General features: G+C 29.6%; 1 protein-coding gene across 1 annotated transcript in view; it reads right to left on the bottom strand.

Moving 5' to 3' along the window:
- The window catches only part of LOC115891600 (adenylate cyclase type 8-like), a 286,870-nt gene extending 266,500 nt beyond the window's left edge, over nt 1-20,370 (bottom strand). The window contains exon 1 of the mRNA XM_030912111.1: nt 20,262-20,370. The gene's annotated coding sequence lies outside the window, so the exon portion shown is untranslated. The remainder of the gene's footprint in view (nt 1-20,261) is intronic.
- Nucleotides 20,371-21,289: the final 919 nt, after the last annotated feature.

Below are 21,289 nucleotides of genomic sequence, written 5' to 3'. Positions count from 1 at the left end.
ATTGAGACAAATATTGTGAAAAGCACGAAACAACTAGAGGCGCTTAGTATCTGTAGACAGTACAGGAAATTTCGCAATTCCAAAGGACAAACAGATATTTTATTGTTATTTCTCTTCTGATCAAATAACTATTTTATACGCTTTTCTAGTTTTCCCGACTTCATACCGTGTTTCCTATTTGTTTCCATTATCTTATCGATGGCAATTTATAAACCTGATAAATTTCCTTATCGACAAAGTAATTTTGGCACTAAATTTGTGTAATATTAGTTTTACAATTAGTAACAAAAGACTTTATGTACATAAATAAGATTAATATTATGCTGGTCATTTGTTAGCAAATCCGTAGTGCCTGTACACTTCTTCTCTTATTTACTTATAATAATATTAATAATCTGAATATCGATTTCAAGTAAAGAAAAGTTAAAAAAGTTAAACATATACAGGGTTGTTCACCACATACGACACGGAGTATTGTAGCTAAACGATTAGATTTTTACAAATTGTAAGTTTTGGGTTCGTTGAAGGACTATTAGAGTTACAATTTAAAAATAATTTTACAAGATACAGAGTGTCCCAAATAAGTAAAAAATATTATAGTTGTATGTTTTTAAATGGATCACCCTATATATTATTCCATTTTTAGATTCTACGATTGAAATAAAGGTAAATTTGATTAAAGTTTATCACACCTAAACCTTACCGTTTTTGAAATATTTTCAATTTTGTGAAATTGCAGTAAAAAATTTAAGGTTTCATTTCTCCAAGGGTATTAAAGGTTTTAATACTAAATATTTACCGAAAATTATTTATTGATCAGATATTGTGTTTTTAAAATTATATTACCTTATACAGAGTGTTCAAAAATTTATATTAAATAATTACTAGCTTTAAACGGCAATAACTTGTTTAATTTAAATGGAACACCCTGTATAGTTTACGTGAATCAGATGCATAATTTAATTTTCTATCAAATTGTATTATAGAATTTTTTACCTGTATCTTCAAGTTTTCGTAGAAAATGCACTTTATTATTTATATTTATTTAGTTAATTACATACTTAATTGTTTTAATTAATTAATTATTCTAAATAAATGTGAATTTGACTCAGAAATCAATACAATAATAAGTTATGAAAATGAAAATAAGCATTCGTCAAAAAATGAAATAAAATTTATAAGGTGTTACTTTTTATCAGTGTCTAATACATATACAAAATTCAGTTTTTTAGTATTTGGAGCAATTATTATTAATCAATGTAAACAGTCAATTAAAGTAGTTTGAATACTGGGATCATATTTAGTTTTTTTATCTTTTAATGAAATAAGCGAACTATATCGACAATATTAGTATCTGTGCTTTTTGAAAATTTATTACATCTTTAAAAATAATCTAAAATGTCAATATTCCATGGGTATAGTGATAAATAAGGTCTAAATTATTAGAAAATGCATTTTTTACGAAAACTTGAAGAGATAGGTAAAAATGGTATAATACAATTTGATAGACAATTAAATTGTGCGTCTGATTCTCGTAAAAGATATAGGGGGTTCTATTTAAATTAAACAAGTTATTGCCGTTTAAAGCTAGTAATTATTTAATATAAATTTTTAGACTCTCTGTATAAGGTAGTATTTTGTTTATTATTGCAACACAATATCTGATCAGTAAATAAACTACAGTAAATATTTAGTATAAAATTAGTAAATATAATATTAGTAAATATTTAGTATTAAAAATTTCGATAACCTTGGAGAAATGAAGTCTTAAAATTTTTCCTGCAATTGCATAAAATTGAAAATATTTCAAAAACAGTAAGGTTTAAGCGTGATAAACCTGATCAAATTTAACTTTATTTCAATCGTAGAATCTAAAAATAAAATAATATACAGGGTGTTCCATTTAAAAAAAATACAACTATAATATTTTTTACTTATTTAGGATTTTTATTTTTAAATTGTAGCTCTAATAGTCCCTCAACGTACCCAAAACTTACAATTTGTAGAAATCTAACCATTTAGCTACAATACTCCGCGTCATATGTGGTGAACAACCCTGTATAATAAATGCAGTAAATAGTAAAAATAAATATACAGTGATATATATTTTGAGAAGCTCATATCAAGACGGATCGAAATGATTTATACATATGCAGGGTGTCCATTTGAATAAAAAACATAACTTTATGTCATATTTTCAAAAATATTATATTCGTAGAAAAACAGACTACACGACTGTATTCTACGTAAAAAGATCTAAAAGAACCAGTTTTCACTTTCTCGATATCATCCACAATACTGTAAATAAGCCCCCATATTTATATATAATAAGCCCTCAAATTGTGAAATTTTCGAAAAGACTGTAGCTCAGAAACGAATGAAAATTTTGTTAACAGCATCTTCCGTGTGACAAAAAAGTTGGAGAGGTTTGTGCAAACCGCATCTTCCTATCTACTAATAACAGAGATACCGTATAATTTTAACCAAAATGGGACACCCTCTACAATTTTAGTCACAAATGTACCAGACATAATATTGATGAAAGCTCATTCAATAGATGAAGAATATTAGATTTCTTCTAGCCTCAGTCTGCCACTACGCAGGGGTTTGAAATCGTTAGAGGTAAATACGTTACAGCTTTCCGTTCACGCAGAATAAATCGAAATTAAGAAACCAGGTCGACCGATAAAACCTAACCAAATCAAGGCAATCTTGTTCAGAACTTTCAAAACCGTTAACAAATATTGTGAATATTGACATAAGTATTAATCAATAGCTTTTAAATATAAGTTCCAAAAATAAAGCGTAATAAAACGAGCAATAAAAATAATCATTAGTCAAATAGTGCATTATATATATTTATGTTTTCTGTAAAAATATAAAAAACCATAATTCGTGTTTTGTGCTGAATGAACTATATTGTAATCTACGGAGTCTTAATTTCTCAATTACTTTTTGAGGTCAGAAACTAACAAAGAAGAAGACAATACCTAAAATATACACTTATTTTATACCACTAAATCAAGAAAACCAATAAGGAATAATATGTTTTAAAGCTTATGCTAGTTAGAAATTTAATGTTGAATAATTCTTACAATTTTTAATCAACTTGCTTATAATTTGTAACAGTCTGTTGTAACAGTCTGTTGAAATGTCACCACTCCTCCCTGGGAATTAATTACCCCATCAATGAATAATACACTCACCAAACTAGACAAAAAAGCACCCCTCCATCTTTAATAAAAGCGTCATTTTACGGTATTATTCAAGATCTATCTCCAGGTAATATAATATACACGGACGGTTTCAAATTATCCCAAGCAGCAGGATGCGCCGTATTACATAAAAATATGTCTTATAAATATCGCTTACTTCCTACCACTAGCATCCTTTCTGCCGAACTTTTTGCTATTAAGGAATCACTAAGAATAATCTCCAACCTACCTCTTTCCAAATGTGTGATATGTTTAGATTCACTAAATGCTTTAAAATGCCTAAACGAATTATCACCAAAACATCCTCTAGCCGTTAAATCGCTCAACTTGCATCACTCTTCAATATCTAAAGGTTCAACTGTGGATCTAGCATGGATTCCTAGCCATGTGGATATAAGAGGTAACGAAGGTGCTGATAAGATTGCTAAGACTGCAGCAAATGATGGATATTTTATACCACTTGCATTTTCTATCTCAGGCCGAGCACGATCCGAGCTTCGCCGGAACTCGTCCGTGCCCCTTTCCAGAAATGTCGGCGTACATTTTTTTCTCGGATCCGCTCCGTTCCCGCCACGTTGCGGAAAGCTTGAATGTACTTTTCCTGGTGCCCCGACTGCAATCTGCAGTCATGATATAAACAAAGTACACTTTTTATCATGTCTGTAGTAAGTATTAGTGAATCTTAAAGCAGTCATAATACTAGACAATGAAAGGATGTAATGAAGAAGATAGGTCCTTCATATTTTCCTTTGAGCAGGTGTTTCCCCTGCAGGTGTTGTTCTTTATTCATCAACTGCAATTGATACCATTTCCAGTTGCGAGAACTTTGGCATTACTCGTATTAAATCTTCGTGTGTCTATGGGGCTGTGTTTTCTAATATACTCGAAACTAATACGAACCCCGTTATCAACTCGGTGTTGCATGTACAGAAGGATCGGACGTGGCTCGGTGTCTACGTCACGGAACGTGCCCGGCTCGGGCACGGTCCGGTGTACTGTGAATCATCCTTTAGTTTTAAACTGAAAATTATTAACAGCATAATAAATTAAATCCATTAAATACATACGCATGCTATATAATACGTTTGTCAGATCAAATAAATAAGGCAAAGCTTTAACACAGAATATTTCAAGAGAAAAATAAAATATATTATAGCTTTAGTGGACAATAGTTAAATAATGAGAAAACATTTACTTTACCTTTAATAACATTCTTTATCACAATATTCAAAATTTACAAACAAAAATAATATATATGCACCTCAAAGGGTGGTTTTCAAGCTATTACCTAACACCTATCATTGTCTGTTCATTGATTTTCCTTACCCTAGTTTGCGAATAAATATTTTAAAAATCATGTTATATTTAGTGGAGTGACTTAAAATTGAAGGATATAAATTTAAAGAAATTTGTTTATTTTTAAATAGGCAGTTCATCTGAAACTGACACATGTGATTTGCTTATTAAAAGTTTGTGAATAAGGACTTTAGATCATTTCTTTTAATTGAAGATGAATTATTCATATTGACTTTACCAAAATTTAAATAAAAACAAAGTTGTAATGGTATTTAAATTTGGTAAACAAAACTCTTATTAAATATAAAAGAGAAAACGTTTTAATTCATTTATAAATATTGACTAATTTTGAATTAATAGAAGCAAGGGTAATCACCTACAATATCAGGTATTGTCTATTGAAGAATTGTTCTGTCTAATAATAGATAATTGACTTCAAAACTAGTAGACTTCAAATCCTTTATTTTAATTAAACATGAATTATTTGCTATGACTTAATCAAAATTTAGATAAAAACAAAATTGTAATGATATTAAAAATTGATAAACAAAACAAACGTTTTAATTCATTTATAAATGACGACTAATTTTAGATTAGTAGAAGAGAGGGCAGTCACCTCTGGATGTTTTTCTCGCTTAATGTCGACTGTCAATGGAAAAGAAAGACACAGAGCAGCTAATTTAAGTAAATTACTGTAATTTGTCAACTTTATACTTATCCATTAAGTTTATTATTCGAAGAGTAGACAATAAAAAAAGCATAATCAATGAGCTTATAATGGTCAATTAAATTGATTATTTCAAGATATATGTCTTAATTTTATTAATAACTTAAAAAAATAAACTTGTTGGCCTAACATTTTGGCCTAAAATAATTATACCGGGTGCATCACAAAAGTGGCTCACCCCTATATCTTTCTTATTTTTTTAGATAAAAAATCGAGATTTGGTATTTTAGTATATGACATAAATAAGGATTGACTGCCGTATTAAATTGTTTTCGGTCATTTCCTGTTTAAGCGGAAATGGTTACAACTTTTGATTTTTAAATGGCACCCTCCGTATTTTGTTACTTAATTTGATAGAAAATGACACTCTGAATAGAATGACATATCATATGTCAACTTTTGACATTTTCAAATATCGTTTATTTGAAATTGCAACATGCGGTTCATAACGACAATTTAACTCAAAATACCAAGTGTGTGGTGCCAAATTATTCGTAAAAATGCCTTTTCCAAATATGCTAATGAGCCACCCTCATTCAAAAATTCAGATAAGATAAAAAATACGATGTGGACAACTTTTAACCGGCTAGAACAAGACACTAAAAACATTAGACGATCAAATCTATTTTTTCAAGGCTCCTTAATTAAAAATTCGTGTTTTAACACAGCCATTGTGTCATTTTCTATCGAGCAAAGTGAAAAAATACGGAGGGTGCCATTTAAAAATCAAAAATTGTAGTCATTTCCGGTGAAATAGGAAGTGGTCGAAAAAAATTGAATATGTCAATAGATGCTAATTTATGTCATATACTAACATGCCAAATCTCGTTTTGTATCTGAAAAAATTATTAAGGTCAGCCACTATTGAGACGCACCCGGTATATAATTTATAATATTTTAAAAATAAATTGTGTAGTATGATAAACTTTATATTTGTTATATCTCTTCTTATTGTTTTTGCTACCTAGTTAAATCCATTGCTTTTTGTAAATGTTCTATAATATAATAATTATTAATTTTGATTTAATGTTAACACGCACAAGATTTTTTTTAATTCTAAGTTTAGTTTACTATAGTAACTTTTGAGGAATCGACAATTACAGCAAGCAATACAGATGTGTATGTAATATTCAAATTTTAATAGGTGGTACTTATTGTAGCATAATGTCTTTGGTTATGATGAGCATTTTGTTATAATGTATTTTTTAAACAAAAACAATAATATGAGTATTTGTATAAAGAAATCAGAATAAAATAGTGACTAATATTTGCCAATTACATTTGTTCAACGTACAATAGATTTTATTTATAAAAAGCTGCCGTTTGTACATAAATATTGCTCATAAATATTTCTCTTGGTATTTAAGAACTGTTGTTATTAAATAAAAACGGGTATTTAACATTTGATTTACTTATTTAATTTTATTTTTATAGGTTTTCTTATATATTTTTCTATATGGTATAGCAGAACTGTAAATTATATTTTTATGTGGCGAGTCCATTTTAGCTTAACATTTAACACGTTGAGTACGGGTGTGAAGTGAAAAAAATCATGCCGGAGGACGGGCCATTTTTGGTCTATTAAGCCTATTTTCGATATTTTGTGTGTTTTAACTAAAAAAAATAAAATTTTTGAAGTCTAGCTAAACTTTTCTATTACTATAGACTATAATTTAAAAATTGTATTAATTACTCTATTACCGACCGCTTTTATATAGCCAAGGATGATATCTTCATTGAGAAGTTAATTTTAAAATTTTGTAATTATATTTCTATTTTTTTTCGTTGGACTTTCTAAATACCCGTAAAAATGACTAGAAAGTGTTTGTTGTGTGGTTCTGATATAAAGGTCCCCGAATTATCTTTTCATAGGCAAGTAAAGTATTAAGTTTTTATTTATATTAAACCACATGCATACTTTCTGGTTAGATTTCCTAAGAATATTGATATTTGTACGGAGTGGCTAAATGTATTTTTATATAATTTAATTTTTGTGACAATAAAATATATGCATTTTCCAAATTAAATTTTTAAAATTAATGTTCAAATTTGGCGCGTGGACGCTAGGTCCTCGACAGAGATAGAAGCACCGCGTGTGCATAGAAAAAGAAGATAAATGGAAGTCGTTGATATGTTTGCAACAGTTTCCATAGTGATTTACTTATCCGCGTAAGTATATATGATCTAGGGTTTCTTCTCCTTCTGAGTCGTAGTGTGTAAACCGATATCGCATTGAGTGTCAGGCAAAAGTATTAGGTAATCCCAAAACATCAGTTGTCTTTAAAAGATTATACAACGAAATAAAGTACATATATCCTTCATATCTTAAACATTTTTATTATAGAATTGACGGGATATTTTGTGGAAGTGACAGAAATTACTTCTGAATTAATATTTCAAAAAATGACAATTACAATATGGCCACCAAGCGATAATTACATAAATAATTATCACTTATTAATCACATCTTTCTATATAGGAAAAATATACTTAGAATTGTATAATATATGTAAATATAATTTAATCAGTGTAATTCTGCATAATCTTATTGACTATGATGACCCTTTTGTTAATAAAACTAAAACTATAGTATATAATATATTTATATATATATATATATATATATATATATATATATATATATATATATATATATATATATATATATATATATATATATATATATATATATATATATATATATATATAACAGAAGTTGTTTTATATATATATAAAACAACTTCTGTTAAAATCAATTATAAACACCTCGACGTGATGGAGGACTACTAATCAAAATAATTAAATGTCGATGAAATATATCTATATTTTTAGCATTATAATTCAATACAAAATAAATAATGTAATAAAGTAGAAACAAACTGTCTATTAATAGACCTTTTTTAAATGGTAATATTCTACTTTTTAGGTTGTTTACAAACAACAAATTAACATGTTATTTGGGTATAAAATTTTATGTTAAATATAATTTATACTCAAATTAAAATATTAACCTCAATTTAATATTTTATTGAAATATTTAAAATTTGTAATTATTATGAATTTATTTAACAAAACATATTTTTAAAAGAATTATAAAATGCAGTTTTATGCTTTTAGTTTAGTTATATTTCTCAGCCCGTGAGAGTGATAGTATATACTTTGCTTACAAAGATAATATACAACCAAAATCAGATTCAATTGCAAATATTTATTTAACTTTATTTTATTTGCCATTAGATTGATAGTCACAATATTACAGATTTCAGATTTAATACATTATAATTATCTTTTCGTATGTGATGAATCGTACTAACATTATCAATATCAAAAGTAGATGAGTTGGATATATAGCCACAAAAATAATAAAATATTCCTATACATTTTTTCTCATTAATCGCTCAACTTAAATTTAGGTTTTCTTAAAATATAACTAATAAGTTAATTAACCAAATTTTTATAATACTTTCTTTTTAATTTGATCAGAAAACATAAGTTAATTTTACTTTGCATCAATTAAGTCTAATTTTTTGCAATTTGCGATATTGGTACGAATGTAATTTTCGCAGTTTCAATTTGCGATTGGAGAATCGCAGTTTTGCTCATCTCTAATATGAACAGAGATAATGCATCTATTCCTTTTCATTCTTTGCATTTTACATTTTTCTAGTTCGTTATTTTATTGTACCCCGTTTTTGTTATTCTCCCGCACATTGCTAATTTTGTTACGCTTAGTGACAATGCCAACAGAGCGCCTATATAAACGCCCAATTTATGTACGTTGTTTTAAGCATATGCCAACAATAGTAACATGGTTAGCAAAATACTCGTCTAGCGAGTGATTTATTTTGCCTTTATAACGTCAAAGTTTAGAACCTTAAATGTATTTTTAGCCATCTCTGTATAAATATGCGTCCGTTTTACCTGCTAAGAAACTGAATTATATATTCGTTTAGACAGAATCGTGTGAGGAATATACGGCTCTATAACGTTCTATTTCCATAAACGGAATAATACTTATGGGAAAACCGAGATGCTTTGTGGAGAACAATCTTTTGAAATAATACACCTTTTTCTTTTGTTTGTGTTTTCTTTTTATGCTTTCAACGGAATAAAAAAGGCTGTTAACAAGCGTATGTAAAGTATTGTTTTCTTTAGATTAAAGTTTTTCTCCATGTAACCCGTATTGTATGGTATTATTCAATCTTCTTTTTTATAAAATATGCAAAAATAGTATTGAAACACAGATTCTCAATGTTAATTTACTAATTCTATAACTAATATCTATGAAAATATTCGGAAATGCACATTTAGTATTTGGTACAACATTAAAATTATCTCTTCGGCATACATATCGAAGCTTTGTCGAAAAAATTGAGCTCTGCCTGTTTTGCATTAAGATCTGTTTCTAAGGAGCTTAACTTGTCAGTGGCTAGAACTGTTTATTATGCACTTTTTGAGTCGCACCTCAGGTATGCGATTCTGGGGTACGTGTTTGTATTGTTGTATTGCGACTCAATTTGACCGCATTTTCAAGCTCCAGAAGAGAGCTGTTCGATATTCACTGGGACTAAACAGCAGAACTCATTGCCAGGACTTTTTTAAAAATTTAAAAATATTGACTCTTCCTTCCTTATTCATATTTGAATCCGTTTGCCAAATACGTAAGTATGTATCAGCTTCTCAAGAAAGGCCATCTCACACTTATCCACTCAGGAACGTGGAGCAAGATCTTTATCTACCTCCCCACGCTCAGAGTTAGTTAAAAGTTCAATATTATACAACTCCAAAAAAATGCACAATCACCTGCCATTTGAAATCAAATCCATAACTTCATTTTCTTCATTTCGCAAAGCATTGAACTCTTATTTACTAGACAAGGCTTTCTACGCAGTAAATGAATTATATTTTGAAAATCGAATTTGATCTTGTAAACACTGGTCTAATGTTTGCTATTGCTATATTTACTAATGACATCGAAATAAATTTATTTAGAGGTCATTGATATTTACTATAAACTAACTAAATATTTTTGAGTATAATTTTTATTTTTTTGTTCTTTGACATTGTAAACATTTATAAATGTTTATTTTAAACAATAAGATTGACAATATTATTTGTATAATGTTTTGTATTATCTTTTGTTTGTTTGTTTGTGTAAGTTGTTTGTTTATTTTGCTTGTTTAGTTTACCTTTGTCTACAAATTGAAAAAAAAATTGTCAATAAAGGCATTTATTTATTTATTTAGTTTTAGATCGCTGTATATTTTAAACAATTTGGACTATTTTAGTTTGATCACCATAGAAGAAGACATCAGTATAAATTACATTCCATCTGAAAAGTATCAATATAATTTGCAGTTTTTCAATTTTTAAGAGAGGTTTATATGGTAATCGGTATAGAGAACAAAATTTAAAAATAGTCATATTTCAATAACCGCTGGGTATAGAATATGACATTGTTATATATTTGTTAAAAGAAGTTTATGATAAATCTACTCAGCAAAAAAAAACATTCCATTTAAAAAATACTACTTTAGTTAAACTCACTACTTTAGTTAAGTTTCAAAACTTCAATACGCTGATGACTGCGCTCTAGTTGCAAAAACGTTAAAACAATTACAAGAAATGTTGAACACATATACCTGGGCATACGAAGCTTTAGACCTTAAGTAAACATCGACAAAACCAAAATTATGTGCACTCCCCCGGAAGATCACAACAATGCTATCAGAGAAAAATCGGAGAAGAACTACTGGAATTCAAGAACTAGCGGAATTCAATTACCTCGGCAGTTTGATTTCGGAAAAGGCCAATATCGACTCTGAAATTCAGCACAGGATTAGCAGCGCCTCAAGAGCATTCTGGAAATTAAGACTGGGTTTTCTACAATCATGACTTGAGTACAAAAATGAAACTTGCAGTGTACCGAGCAATTATAATTCTCACTATGTTATATGGGAGCGAAACTTGGGTGCCGTACCGCCGAACCAGAGCCAGTCAACTGAGATATACGACCTTGAACGATCTTTTTTGGTGTAGTAATTTCCTGGAGCGCTAGATGGCGTATTTTTTATTTTAATTTTTCTAGTTGCCTAACAATTGCGTACAAAATTGTTTTTATAGTTGCCTAAATAGGCCTATTAATTATGTTCTGTCATTGTTCTGTATGTCAAATCAGTTTTCCGTTTCCGGCTTCCTCCTTCCTCTTCAGTTGTGTTTTGCAGTTGAACGGAGATGTGCGTTTCGCTGTTTTCTGGTTGTTTGGCTGTGTTTTTTGCAATCTTCATTTTACAATCGTGATTTTGTATTTTTTAGCACTTTGTTTTGTGTTTGATTTTAAGATCTTTATTAAAGTAAGGTTTAAGTTAAAGGTCTTTGATTTATCTAACAATTTTATTTAATAATCCGAGAAAGTGAGGTGAGGTAACCTAACCAAGTCCAAATGTTTGTGAATTTTATTTTTTAACAATGTAATATTTACAACGCCATATATTTTTACAAAAAAATATTGATCAACTCCATATTTTTGTACATAAATTCCACAATGTGATATTACACAATTGTTCAAGTCCATAATGTAAAAAATACACGTAAATAAAACATTGTTTCTAATGGACGTCACTTTCTCTTGTATTCCAACGATATTTGTTATGTGTTCTTAAATCTGGTACTATAATAAATATTATACTTTTAAATCTGTTGTTTTATTTGTCTGTAAAATGTTTCATGGTATAATTTTCTGTAAATTAAAATAAATTATTTATTGTAGGTTTTTATGCACATAAAATGATATAAGCAAACCATTTAACACTTTACAATAGTTTAACCTGGTTTAACCTTTATATATAAATCCTTGTTTTTTACCATTTGACTTGTTTGCCAACTTAGGACCAATCAGATGACTACACATTATTTTGTAGAAATCTGATTGGCTCTAACTGGCGAACAAGTCAATACGTCTTGCTTAAAAATAAATTGCATCTATTTAGATTTGCCGCCACATTTGTTACTTTCCTGGGTGGCTAGATGGCGCCACTTCAATATACAGATTACAGATTTCTTTACAAATTTGAAACCGTTTTGAAACTAAAAAATGCATGGGAGTTAGCGTTCTTCTTTAGTGTGTTCTGTGCGCCGAACGCATTAAAAAAGTTGCAACAGAGACACCTTAAACAACTCTTAAGAATCCGATGGTTCCATCATGTCTCAAACGTATCGGTCCTTGAAAAAGCTAACTGCGAGAGTATTGAAGCCATGGTTACAAAATCCCGCTTAAGTTGGGCTGGTCACGTATGCAGAATGAAAACAAAAAAATAGTCGATTTTTTTGACCCACCCTAATATACACCCTGTATATACAAATTTGATAACATTAAATTAGCACAGGTGTGAGAACGTTAGTGGTAATGTTCTCATTAAATCGCATCTAAATCCTACTAACTTACTTTTGAATTACCCAATAACTATATTCTTTTGATTTTTGCCAAAAAATAGGTCACACAAACAGACTTATAATAAAATCGGACGTTTTAAAATATAAAAGCATATGACCTCAGTTTGTGGATCCGATATATAAAAGAAAGCAGAAAATAAAATAATGTAAAAAAAGTATCTGATTTATAGGCATACTTATATACTGAGTTATTTTTATTTCAACACACAATATGGCTAGCATATGTATTGAAAAATTGAGTATACGTTTTTCATTTCAATAATATCAATGTAACGTTAATATTTAACGATTAAAAATTATTATCGCAGTAATGAATATCATACAACTAGAAAACAAAATATTTAATCTAAATAAAATTGTACTTAGAATGAAATGGATTAAAATATTTGTTTGATAATAGCTAAGAAAATAATTATTTGGGATTTTTAATAAATTTATTTGTATCCGTCTAATGTACAATACAATCAACAGAAAGTGGCAAGTTGACTTGGAAATATTGAAGATAGCTATCACTTTATATGCCTAATTATATGACAAAATTTTTTGTTTTCAAGAAAACTTGACGCCGTTTTTTTACCATAAGGTAATTTTATGTTAAATTTAATAACATTGGTATGAGGCAAATACACAAGTCAACACAAATTTTGACTTTGATATAAGAGTGTATGATATTCTGATAATATACATATCGGATTCTAGAAGAAAAATAAAGGCGAGTTTCATGAGAGAAGTATATGACTAAAATGCAAGGTTTTGGACATATTTAACATTCTCTAAAAATGAAGAACAATTTTTTAAATGTCAATAAAAGCTACCTAAAGAGGAATTTTATCGGTATGGCCTAATATATGTAGTTAAACAATTTTAATATTATTATTATACTTTAAATTAAATTATATTTTAAATAAAATTAAAACTTGATGAGAAATGATTGTGGTTGCTTTTCGAAATAAAACTCCACATACCTTTTAACATGAAAAGATTTGTTCAAAAGATAATCGTTTTAAGCAGTCAACACGAAGCTTTTGAGTATTTCATTTCATCTAGGTAATGTTTGTCATATCATTATACGTTTATATCTAGTTTTAATTCTGTAATAGTTAAAATATATTTAAAACGTGTATTTTTAATTACCGTTGAATATTTTACTACATCCTTTAATTTTAAGTGCCATAAACTTTGGTACGACTAATATCAGAGATGGAGAACTAGCCTCTAGAACTTTCTCAGATACTGGCTTTTGTCAAAGCCCTGAGGCTGTATGGTGGGTTATAATTCAAAAAAGGGGGACACAATAGATCTATAAGTTCGCGATGATTAAATCTTCCCTCCCACAAAATCTACATTTATACTCTAATTTTAATCTACTACATACTTTTATTAGTATTGGTTTAGAAAATGACAATATTGTTTAGAATTGACAACAAGTTTGGAAAAAAATAAACTTGAATGAACTAAAATGGACCTGTGGCGTCAGTAGCTTTTCTTTTCTTAGAGATCTTTAAATAAAATTGGCACGCATTGCCTCTTTTCTATATCAAAGAGATTCGACCTATATAAAGAAATCTATTCGACGTACAATTGAATAGCCTTTCTCGAGTTAAGTGGTTTTCGCTTTGCAGTTCCATTTGAAAAAGGCTAAAAGTTTTTATGACATTTTATATTTATATGGCCATTTCAACCAATCAAGGACGGTAAATCATGTATTATAAAGACAACAAACTCTGCTATTTTTGAAATACTTTTTGTGGATTATTACAAAAATATATTATGTTACAAAAATATATTTATGTTTTACAAAAATATATTATATTATGTTAATATATTATGTATTTTATATATTATGTTTTATTTATTTTTATTTATAGTGTTCCCTATTTAGGGAACACCCTGTATATTTATACATGGTGTTTCTTAATGACATGCTAATGTTTCAGCATGTAACTCTTGGACCTATTCTAAGAAAAAAACTTCATATGAATATATGTCATAAACACCTTAACTTTTCAGATAGAGGGTGGTAAAATTTTCTATTTTTTTTTTCAAAATATCTCTAATATGATGGATTTTTTATTAAACTTACCACGCTGTATCTCAGAAATTAAGATGTTTAGGACATAATATATTCATATCAAGTTTTTCTCTTAGATTAGGTCCAAGAATCACGCCCTTAAATATTAGCACGTCATTAAGGAACACCCTGTATGCTAATATTTAAAGGAGATATTTATGATTAATTTTATAAAAATAAACTTCATACGAGCCTATTTCCTAAATATCTTATCTTCTGATATACAGGGTGGTATAGTGTACAGCTTATTTTTAAATAAAAAAAAATTACTTTATGCCATTGAGCATTCTTTTTGAAAACGACGTTTGTAAAAATACTATATTTAAAGTGTTCACATCAGGCAGTTTTTCAATGTGTCGATGCGATGGGTTGTATGCCGGTTTGGTGGAATGTCAGATTTTGGGTGAACCATCAAAAGAAATATCTCATTATATGCGTGCAAGGACGTGGTTCACAAGCTAAACAGAAGCTGAAACAGAAAAAATAAAAAAGTTATAGGGGTGAGCCACTTTTGAGACGCACCCGGTATATTGTGGATCATCTTTAATGAGATATGAGATTGTGTTCTCCATTTGTTTCTAAAGCTTGTTTTTTATTTTTGACATATGACACAAACATATGTTTTTTTATGGAAACCATTGGTTAGCCATGACTCCATAAAAAGCTCCATCTTTAAAGCCTTCCAGTGATATAAGATATGCTATAATATGTTTTTTTTTCAAAAATTATTCAGTTATATAGCCAATTCATGTCTTACACTACCTACCCTAATAAAGTGTATGTTGTGGCCTATTTCACTGTAAACTTTACAACTCTAATTTTGATTGTTATATAGCCAATTCATATCTTACACTACCTACCCTAATAAAGTGTATGTTGTGGCCTATTTCACTGTAAACTTTACAACTCTAATTTTGATTAAGCTACTAATTAAAAAGGGTAAAAAAGATAAAAAGCAAAGCGTGCTAAGAGAAAACTTTATAGGAAGTTGTTCTCCGTCCGTCGCCACGTAATTAATTTCTTTTTGTTTACGTCAGCTAGAAATTCGTAGAGAGCAAACCATGTAGGTTCTGAATGAGTTTCGTTGGGAAAATAACGAACCAACACGATATATAATTAAAATTTAATTGATTTTTTACGGATGAAAAACCTGTACTTAGAACTCCAATTTAAAAAAAATTGGTATAAATGTTGTCAAACGAAAATTGTTTATATAATCAAATTATACAGGGTGTTGCAAAAAACAGGTGTCATCTCTCGTGGGGAGATTCACGTAAAAATAAGATTTATTTTTCATATCAACACAGGCCCGATTCTGCTTTGTTTCATAGTTACAATGTGTTAAAGTCTTAATAATCTTTCGATTTATTATAATTTTCTTCCAACTACTTTTAGTGATTCGAATGAAATTTTGAGGGTAAAAATTACTATAAGTGCTACATATTTTAATATTAAAAAAGTGTCCATAAATTCATCAGGGACGTGCATATGGGTTATCACTGGAATATTTAAAAAAACGTGCCACTGATTTTTTTCTTTTGATATTAAAATTGTGTAGGCCCTTTAATGCCAATTAAAAGTTCTCTCTTGATATTTTATTAAATTAATTTAATATTAAATATTATTACTATTAGTTATTATTACAATTAGTGCAACCTACAGCAATGTGAAATAAAAAAATAATGGTATTTAAATAATTACAAAAAACCTCATTTAAAAAAGTTTTAACATCCTTCTAACTTCCATACCCATGTTTATAGGAACGTTTTCATATTTTTTGATGAAGAATCAATGAATACTTAAACTTTCGCAAGTTAATGATATTAAAAATCAATCGTCTATGTGGATCTCTATTAAACCAAACCAAACCAAACCAAAAACTAACATTTCTCTCATTCTTAGAAATACATAGATACCCAAAACTTTATATCGTTGGAAAGGGTTAAACGCCAGCATTTTTTTAAGTTCATAACCAACTATGATTTCCATTTAAAAAATTATATTTTTCATTACTTCTGATAAAAAGACCAAGCATAGAAAAAAACTGACTACGCCACTGGATTGTAGTTAAAAAAGTGCCTTAAGAACGTTTTTACAGAATTTTATTATTCCGCGAAATAAAAAAGTTATGGGCAATTTTCCAAATGGTAAAAAATTCAAAAAGACCCCGTATCTCAGTTAGCAGTGAAAATATCAACAGACGGTTTACGCCATTAAACGTTTCTTAGGAATCGAGCCCATGACATCTATGTCCGTTTTGCTCTATCTAGTCAGGAAATAGGTTTTCTCTATTAAAACAGACCAACTTCGACCACCCTGTACAGAGTAATAAATGAGTATTTGCAGTTTCAAAACTCTATTGAAACACATGTTGTGTCGCAGATTGTAAGATCTATAGACCAGATACTGCATATTCGGTCGGGTTAGATAAAGTCTCAATGCTTCAATTAATACAACATTAAGATACAGAATTTTTTTAATAAAAATACAAATAAGGTCAAAATACAAATGTAAGTGAAAAAAATTAAAACAGTTTAAGAATCAATATCGTTTATCCTAGCCAAATTTACCCATTTTTAAGTATTTGTTTTAAACTTTTAATATTTTTGTTCTCGTTAACTTTTTTACAAGGGATCAAAGAAATATATTTTTTCATCTGTAAATTGAGTAAGGGCCAGCCTATTATCATGTCTGGACTCTCGCCCTCGTCAATATATCTAATAATAAACCTATCCGTTCGATTTACTAATGCTCCGATGCGACTTGTTCCGTTTTAAGCCGGTAAACGTTCTATAATACACGTGTATTCCATGTCTATATTGCTCCGGAAGAACAGGTTCAATCTTAATCTGTTCCGTTTTAACTATTATTGAATAAACAGTACCACGGCGTGATTACATAGATAGCTTTTCAATTCGAGTTTAACTAAGAAAAATTTCAGCGATAGACCTAGTTAAATTTAAAATTAATACCGTATTAAAAACTAGAGATGAGCAAAACTGTGATTCTCGAATCGCAAATGAAACTGCGATTGCGATATTAATATTTAAATATTGTACTAGGTATATGATTTTCTGTGTATGCATCTATAGCTTAACAGTTCAAAAGAGTTAATCATAATCAGTAGTTTAGTTTTTAAGTTTCTTTAACATTGAGTTACGACGCTCCAAAGACCCATCACTCAGAACTCGAATGGCCAGATGTTACGTCTTCTCTGTGTTACTCTATGGATGTGAGAGCTGGACATTGGATTCAGAGGCCGAAAAAAGAATAGAAGCCTTCGAAATGTAAAATGTATATGTACAGATGGATGTTGCGAATCTCATGGGTACAAAGGATCACGAACAACGAGAAGTACTTCAGCGCATGCAGAAATAAAAAGAGATACTAAATACCATCAAGGAAAGAAAAATGCAATACTTGGGTCATGTGATGAGAGTGCGCCTCATAATAGAAGGCAAAGTGCAAGGGAAAAGACCAGGTAGGAAGACGCCAGAACTCATAGCTAAAAGATTTAAGGAGATGGTTTGAACGCTCGTCTGCGGAAATCTTCCGGGCTGCAGTTTCCAGAGCCACAATTACCATTTGGATCGCCAACCTTCGGCAGGAGAGGGCGTAATAAGAAGAAGAAAGACCCATTAAATCGGACGATTTTTCGCCATTGATGATGGAGATTCACAGTGCATGAACGCCGTCAAAATTTCATGAAAAGACGAAACCCTTCCGATTTTCTTTTTAGAAATGCAATTAAATGGACGTACTTACTAATATCTGTATTTTTCTTCACTGATATAACTGAACGTAGCATGGAATAATATACCCAAAGTGATGAAGCCTTCCTATGTTTGAAAGATGTTCAAAATATGCCAGCAGAACCTTTTCGTTACTACTATTCTGGATTCCTTTCCCTTTACACCAATCTTCCAGTTTTACATAGGCTTGCTCGTACATTTTTCTTGATTTTTCCGGAAGTAGGGAATCGACAACGTTTCGCGCAATGCCTTCAATATCCGAAGGGACACTTTCAGAATCAGAATCACCCATATTAATATTATTTTTTGCTTTTTGCTAAAACTGAACGTTTAACACAAAATTGAACATCAATAATTGAGTTGTCAAAATCAAAATGGAAACAATCAACAAGCACGGTTACCACGGCGTCGACTAATATGGGCACCTGAAAATTTTGAATTTTAATTTTTATGAGGATATCTCTGATCTTTTAAATTAAATCAAATCTCTTTGGATCGTCCCTCCTGTCGCGTCGTAGATTAAATTTTGAATGATACACGTTCGATACGAACTTTTTAATGAAACTTGTGTAACTAAGCCACGAGGCGTTAGCCGAGTTAACACGTTAACGTTACACGCGTTTCATTATGATGTTCGTATCGAACTTGTATCATTAATAACTATAATATCATTTTACTTGCGATAATTTTAAATAAGTACTCATTGATTCCTTTCAAAAAAAATATGAAAAAAAGTTCCTATAAACATGGGTATGAAAATGCATAGTTTTAGTCTTACAGCATGTTATAACTGTTTAAAATTATTTTTACCATTATTTTTTTATTAAAAATTGCTGTAGGTTGAACTAATAGTAATAATAACTAATAGTAATAATATTTAATAATAAATGAGGTAAAATATGTAATTTATGAATTTTATTAATTGTGATTAATAGAATTGCGTTTATCTCATCAAGGAGGCCAAATTCGACAAAATATTTAGAGATAACTTTTAATTGGCATTAAACGCCCTACTCAATTTTCATATCAAAAGAGAAAAGTCAGGGGTGCACATGTCTTTTTTTTAAATATTCTAGTGATAACCCATATGCACGTTCCTGATGAATTGATCGACACTTTTCTAGCATTAAAATACATAGCACTTATAGCAACTTTTTCCCTCAAAGTTTCATTCGAATCACTAAAAGTACTTCGAAAAAAATTATAATAAATCGAATGATTATTAAAACTTTAACACCCTGTAGCTACGAAACAAAGCAGAATTGGACCTATGTTGATATGAAAAGTAAATCATATTTTTACGTGAGGAATCTCCCCACGAGAGACGGCACATGTTTTTTGGAACACCCTGTATATGAAATTTGCTTAAAATAAGATTCTAAATAATTATATGGGTGTTTTACTGACTGGGAAAATAAGTAACGAACATCTTCACTGCCTCCTGGACTAACTGTGAGTTGAAACAGTTAATCATAGTCATAGATAATGACTTATCATAATCACTGAAAAATAAGTAAAACTGTATAATCATTGTCATCGTCTACTTTAAAAAAGTACACAATACATTGCACACATCTGTCACAGCGCAGAAATAAGAACTCATTTCTTTATTGCTATTATTGTTAAAAACACGCATCGATATGATATTTCGAGTTAAATTATTGTATAGATACACTTTTTTCAGATTCCTAAAATATTGTAAATGTAAAATATTATATCTGCATATAAATACGAAAAGAAAAACTTACCTTAAAACTCTCTGGAAAACTTTCAACTCGAGGAAAACGCCGATCGAGATTTTGATAAATTTTCCGCGCCGATCTGCGACGATAACCCGAACGGTGCGAAACTGAAACTGAAGCTGAAGCGATGCGAAAGTTTTAGCGCTCTTCCTGTTGCGTCCTGCTCAGTGCCGCACCAATAAGGACATAAAAAAAGATAAACATTCTGAGATACGTTGTTAATCGATTGATTACTTGATAAACCTACACTTTAGGGACCACATCGACTAACATGGATTTCGATTTATACAAAGGAAAAGTAAAAAAGGAAAAGTACTGCTTAACGTAGATATACGGAGCGATAAAAAATGATTCAAAATACTTGGCAATAAAAGATTTTAGGTACAGTTCATACCAAATAAACTTTTAGTCAAGTTTCGTTTACAAGGACTCAAGTTTCGTTTACTTAAAATTTGAAATTAGTTTTGTAAGAAATATTTGTTTATTTAAAAAAATTTCTGCGGAAATGCATTCCTTTCGAGTTTTTCACGTTTAAAATAGCTGAAATCAGGGCTATTTTCGTTTACTTGCAGTGCCGGATTTACCAAATTTCCGCCTTACGTCACTTAAAAAATGCCGCCCTTATTTCGCTATAACAGCAAATATTGAAAATTTATTTTTATAAGTAAACAACAAATGAATTCGTAGAGATAAAAAAAAAATAAATAATTTACGCCGGGATTTAATGGCAGCAAACGAATCAATAATGTTGTCAAAATTTATACTTGTAGTTAAATCTGATTCTATTGTTAATATTGTTACGGCATTTAAACGATCTTGTTCCATAGTGGCCCTTAAATAGGATTTTAATCGTTTAAGTGTGGAAAATGACAGTTCCGCTGAGCACACTGTAACCGCCATGGATACAAATATCCGTAAAGCAATTTCCAGATTTGGAAAAACTGCTTCCAAATTATGAGTTCGAATATATGAAAGCATATTTGACAGTGTGCGTTGAATATCGGTCTCTTTTACTATTTCTAAAAAATGTAAGT

Source organism: Sitophilus oryzae, unplaced genomic scaffold (assembly GCF_002938485.1).
Source record: "Sitophilus oryzae breed Bouriz unplaced genomic scaffold, Soryzae_2.0 scaffold_1188_pilon_pilon, whole genome shotgun sequence".
Lineage (NCBI taxonomy): Eukaryota > Metazoa > Arthropoda > Insecta > Coleoptera > Curculionidae > Sitophilus > Sitophilus oryzae.
The sequence above is the reverse complement of the archived record's forward strand: the minus strand, read 5'-3'. Positions and strand labels throughout refer to the sequence as shown.